We start from the raw sequence: 6,218 nt of genomic DNA, 5'->3' as shown, positions 1-6,218 counted from the left end.
TAGATTGAATCCCAGATCTGACAAGGTAAAAATCTGTCGTTCTGCTCCCGAACAAGGCAGTTAACCCACAGTATGTTAATCTCATTCTCTAGCCGTATGTACGTCTGACAACACTCATATGTAGAGAGAGTGGAGGTCTTGAAATTATGGAAATCTATGGCATTTATTGACATATCATGCAAATATCCCCATATTGTGGCAAGATGAGGCATTTTATCTACACAGCAATAGCTCAAAGCACTGCAACAATAAAGAGTGATACTATTTACAGAACTGTGTGTCTTACGCAAATTCAACAACTGTCCGTGTAAACAAACAGGAATAAACAAGAGTAAGATATGAGAGATTCATAGATTTTCATAGAGTCCAGGACATTTTTTCTAAGATGGTATAAACCATACATAATGCATGTATTTGTTCCCTGGGAGATTTGTATTTTGTAAGATACATTTGTAACCCTTTAAACTTTGTTTAGTTTTTTAAAGTTTTGGTTGCTGCTTAGTTTGTGACACATTTGTTACCTGTTAACATACATGTGTTACCTGTTACACATTTTTCAGTCACATTTGGTTGCTGCTTAGTTTTTAAAAATCAAATGTATATAGGCTGTTTCTTCTCATTTAACAGATCACAAATGTGTGTTAACAGGTTACGAATGTATGTCAACAGATTACAAATGTGTGTTAACGAGGAATAAGGTACGGACCTCCAAGAGGAGAAAGGAAACGAAGAGGCCAAAAAGGAGAAGAGCTGATTCTCTGGGTGAACGACAAGGTTAAAGACCGATACCAGAAGAAGACTGAGCGCATCTATTACAATGAGGAGCACAAAGGAGACAGGCTGGTGTACAAGGAGGCTTATGAGATAACCCGAGTGGAGAACGAGAGACAGAAGCTGGAGAAACGCTAGACAGATTAGCAAATTTAGGCATGACATACCAGCAACAACCACTGACCAAATTGTGAAAGACAAGCATTGTAATTGCGAATTCTGTAAAGTGAGTATGGAAGAGGTGAAAGAATGATTGTTGTCCATTTATTTGAAATAAGATAAATAGTTACTTTTGCCTTGTTCACGTCCATAACCTGTTTTTGCTAACATTGCACTACTTGTACTATGTCATTTCTAAACACTGTTTAGCAAATATCTGTTAAGGAGTGGAACGATACCAGGCTAATCCTGACTGTGATGCATATGGTAAAGTACTGTATTTTTTGTGCCTGAATGCTGTAATATCATAATGAATAAGTTTTATAGCTAGAAAATAGTCCTGTACTAATACAATGGGGCATATAGCTGGATTTAAATTAGCCTACTGTAATCTGACATTACAGGAGCACACTCTGTTGCTTGTAATTCACTGTAAATGTACAATGAAATACTCCCTGAAATCTAAATGTAATAAAAAGAGTACATTTTTGCATTAAATATGTTTTTCAAATTCATCACAAAGAACGTTGGTGTGACCTTGGACAACCCCCTGTTGTTCTCTGCAAACATCAAAGCAGTGACTCTGCTCCTGCAGGTTCATGCTCTACAATATCCGTAGAGTACGACTCTACATCACACAGGAAGGGGTCCTAATCCAGACACTTGTCATCTCCTGTCTGGACTACTGCAACACGCTGTTGGCTGGGCTCCCCATGTTGTTCAACCTTCCCAAGTTTTCCCATGTCACCCTGTTCCTCCGCACACTCCACTGAATTCCAGTTGAAGCTTGCATCCTCTTCAAGACCCTGGTGCTTGCCTACAGAGCAGCAAGGGGAACTGCACCTCCTTACCTTCAGGCTATGTTCAAACCCTATATCCCAACCCGAGCACTCCGTTCTACCACCTCTGGTCTCTTGGCCCCCCCCCACCCCTACGGGAGGGCAGCTCCCGCTCTGCCCAGTCAAAGCTCTTCTCTGTCCTGGCACCCCAATGGTGGAACCAGCTTCCCCCTGAAGCTAGGACAGCAGAGTCTCTGCACATCTTTTGAAAATGTGTAAGAGGTGTGTGACTGGCTGCAGGGAAGTCAGGCGCAGGAGAGCAGAACTGGGTAATAACCGGAGCAGTTTAATATGCAAAACCAACGGCCCCAGAACAACAAAATATGGGTACAAAATAACCCGTCGTGAACCAGTCAGAGTGCACAAACACTTTACAGCAAACAATTTCACACTCAGACATGGGGGAACAGAGGGTTAAATACACGACAAGTAATGAGGGAATGTAAACCAGTTGTGTGGGAAGACAAGACAAAACAAATGGAAAATGAAAGGTGGATCGGCGATGGCTAGAAGACCGGTGACGTCGACCGCCGAACGCTGCCCGAACAAGTAGAGGAACCGACTTCGGTGGAAGTCTTATGAAGTACACTTTCCCTTAACAAAGTATTTATCGGCAGAGTCTGTGCTAGTGGTGGAAAAACAAAAGTGTATATACACAACTGTTTGTTAGTTTTTTTTGGGGGGGGGGTGTCAGAGGCGGAGTGAGAGTTATTTAAGATACTCTTCAAAGAGGTAGCGTTCCCACTAGATGTTGGAACATTGCTGCAGGGACTTGCTTCCATTCAGCCACAAGAGCATTAGTTGGGGAGGTTGGGCACTGATGTTGAGTGATTAAGCCTGGCTCATAATCAGCGTTCCAATTCATCCCAAAGGTGTTCAATGGGGTTGAGGTCAGGGCTCTTTGCAGGCCAGTCAAATTCTTCCACACCGAGCTCGACAAACCATTTCTGTATGGACCTCGCTTTGTGAGAGGGGGCATTGTCATGCTGAAATAGGAAAGGGCTTTCCCCAAACTGTTGTCACAGAATCGTCTAGAATATCATTGTATGCTGTAGCGTTTAAGATTTTGCTTCACTAGAACTAAGGGGCCTAGCCCAAACCATGAAAAACAGCCCCAGAGCATTATTCCTCCTCAACCAAACTTTACAGTTGGCAGTTTGCATTGGGGCAGGTGGCGTCCTTCTGGCATCTGCCGAACCCATATTTGTCCATTGGACTGCCAGTGATGCAGGATTCATCACTCCAGAGAACGCGTTTCCACTGCTACAGAGTCCAATGGCGACAAGCTTTACACCACTCCAGCCGGCACTTGGCATTGCGTATTGTGATCTTAGGCTTGTGTGCAGCTGCTCGGCCAGGGAAACCCATTTCATGAAGCTCCCGACAAACAGTTATTGTGTTGACGTTGCTTACAGAGGAAGTTTGGAACTCGGTAGTGAGTGATGCAACTGAGGATAGACGATTTTTACGCGCTTCAGCACTCGGCAGTCCCGTTCTGTGAGCTTGTGTGGCTTACCACTTCCCGGTTAAGCCGTTGTTGCTCCTAGATGTTGTTGCTCCTAGATGTTGTTGCTCCTAGATGTTCACTTCACAATAACAACACTCACAGTTGACCGGGGCAGATCTACCAGGGCAAGTATTATATAAACTGACTTGTTGGAAAGGTGGTATCCTATGACAGTGCCACGTTGAAAGTCACTGAGCTCTTCAATAAGGCCATTCTTACTGTCAATGTTTGTCTATGGAGATTTCATGGCTGTGTGCTCGATTATATAGACCTGTCAGCAACGGGTGTGGCTGAAATAGCAGAATCCACTCATTTGAAGGGGCGTCCACATACTTTTGTGTATATAGTGTATATCGCCTAGCTGTGCAAGCCTGTCTCTTTCCCAAGCACGTCAGTTTATATTTGTCAATTGTCATAATGCATTCTATCTTGTGTCATTGTGTTCCTAAGCCAGATATGTAGACGCCTTAATGCCCTGAAAGATCTCTCACAGCAGCAGCTGCCTTACAGGGATGTTCAGCGCAGCCTGTATGATTGCCTTCAGTGATGGGAACAAATCAATCAAATGTATTTATAAAGCCCTTCTTACATCAGCTGATGTCACAAAGTGCTGTACAGAAACTCAGCCTAAAACCCCAAACAGCAAGCAACACAGGTGTAGAAGCACGGTGTCTAGGAATAACTCCCTAGAAAGGCTGGAATCTAGGGAGAAACCTAGAGAGGAACCAGGCTATGAGGGGTGGCTAGTCCTCTTCTGGCTGTGCCGGGTGGAGATTATAACAGAACATGGCCAAGATGTTCAAATGTTTGTATATGATCAGCAGGGTCAAATAATAACATTCACAGTGGTTCTCGAGGGTGCAACAGGTCAGCACCTCAGGAGTAAATGTCATTTGGCTTTTCATAGCCAATCATTCAGAGTATCTCTACCGCTTCTGCTGTCTCTAGAGAGTTGAAAATAGCAGGTCTGGGACAGGTACACATCCGGTGAACAGGTCAGGGTTCCATTGCCACAGGCCAAACAGTTGAAACTGGAGCAGCAGCATGACCAGGTGGATTAGGGACAGCAAGGAGTCATCATGCCAGGTAGTCCTGAGGCATGGTCCTAGGGCTCAGGTCCTCCAAGAGAGAGAGAGAAAAAAAGAGAGAGAATTAGAGAGAGCATACTTAAATCTCCACAGGACACCGGATAAGACAGGAGAAATACTCCAGATATAACAGACTGACCCTAGCCCCCCGACACATAAACTATTGCAGCGTAAATACTGGAGGCTGAGACAGGAGGGGTCGGGAGACACTGTGGCCCCATCCGATGATACCCCCGGACAGGGCCAAACAGGCAGGATATAACCTCACCCACTTTGCCAAAGCACAGCCCCCACACCACGAATTCAAAGGGGGCGCCAACCCGGATAGGAAGATCACAGCAGTGACTCAATTGACTCAAGTTGCGTACCCCTCCTAGGGAAGGCATGGAAGAGCACCAGTAAGCCAGTGACTCAGCCCCTGTAATAGGTTAGAGGCAGAGAATCCCAGTGGAGAGAGGGGAACCGGCCAGGCAGAGACAGCAAGGGCGGTTCGTCGCTCCAGTGCCTTTCCGTTCACCTTCACACTCCTGGGCCAGAGTACACTAAATCATAGTATCTACTGAAGAGATGAGTCTTCAACTCCTCTTTAAATCTGCTTATTCCTTCAAAGCTCAGTTGTCCTGAGTCTGCACAACTCTGCCAGGACCTAGGATCAAGAGAGACACTCAAGTGTTTTAGTACTATATCTCTTGACACAATGATGAAAATAATCATGGCCTCTAAACCTACAAGCTGCATACTGGACCCTATTCCAACTAAACTACTGAAAGAGCTGCTTCCTGTGCTTGGACCTCCTATGTTGAACATAATAAACGGCTCTCTATCCACCGGATGTGTACCAAACTCACTAAAAGTGGCAGTAATAAAGCCTCTCTTGAAAAAGCCAAACCTTGACCCAGAAAATATAAAAACTATCAGCCTATATCGAATCTTCCATTCCTCTCAAAAAAAATTGAAAAGCCTGTTGCGCAGCAACTCACTGCCTTCCTGAAGACAAACAATGTATACGAAATGCATCAGTCTGGTTTTAGACCCCATCATAGCACTGAGACTGCACTTGTGAAGGTGGTAAATTACCTTTTAATGGCATCAGACCAAGGCTCTGCATCTGTCCTCCTGCTCCTAGACCTTAGTGCTGCTTTTGATACCATCGATCACCACATTATTTTGGAGAGATTGGAAACCCAAATTGGCCTACACAGACAAGTTCTGGCCTGGTTTAGATCTTATCTGTCGGAACGATATCAGTTTGTCTCTGTGAATGGTTTCTCCTCTGACAAATCAACTGTGAATTTCGGTGTTCCTCAAGGTTCCATTTTAGGACCACTATTGTTTTCACTATATATTTTACCTCTTGGGGATGTCATTCGAAAACATAATGTTAACTTTCACTGCTATGCGGATGACACACAGCTGTACATTTCAATGAAACATGGTGAAGCCCCAAAATTGCCCTCGCTAGAAGCATGTGTTTCAGACATAAGGAAGTGGATGGCTGCAAACTCTCTACTTTTAAACTCGGACAAAACAGAGATGCTTGTTCTAGGTCCCAAGAAACAAAGAGATCTTCTGTTGAATCTGACAATTCATCTTAATGGTTGTACAGTCGTCTCAAATAAAACTGTGAAGAACTTCGGCGTCACTCTGGATCCTGATCTCTCTTTTGAAGAACATATCAAGACTGTTTCAAGGACAGCTTTTTGCCATCTACGTAACATTGCAAAAATCAGAAACTTTTTGTCCAAAAATGATGCAGAAAAATTCAACCAATGCTTTTGTCACTTCTAGGTTAGACTACTGCAATGCTCTACTTTCCGGCTATCCAGATAAAGCACTAAATAAACTTACTTCAGT

The sequence above is a fragment of the Oncorhynchus kisutch genome, linkage group LG7, assembly GCF_002021735.2.
Source record: "Oncorhynchus kisutch isolate 150728-3 linkage group LG7, Okis_V2, whole genome shotgun sequence".
Classification (NCBI taxonomy): Eukaryota; Metazoa; Chordata; class Actinopteri; order Salmoniformes; family Salmonidae; genus Oncorhynchus; species Oncorhynchus kisutch.
Note: the sequence above shows the minus strand (reverse complement) of the source record.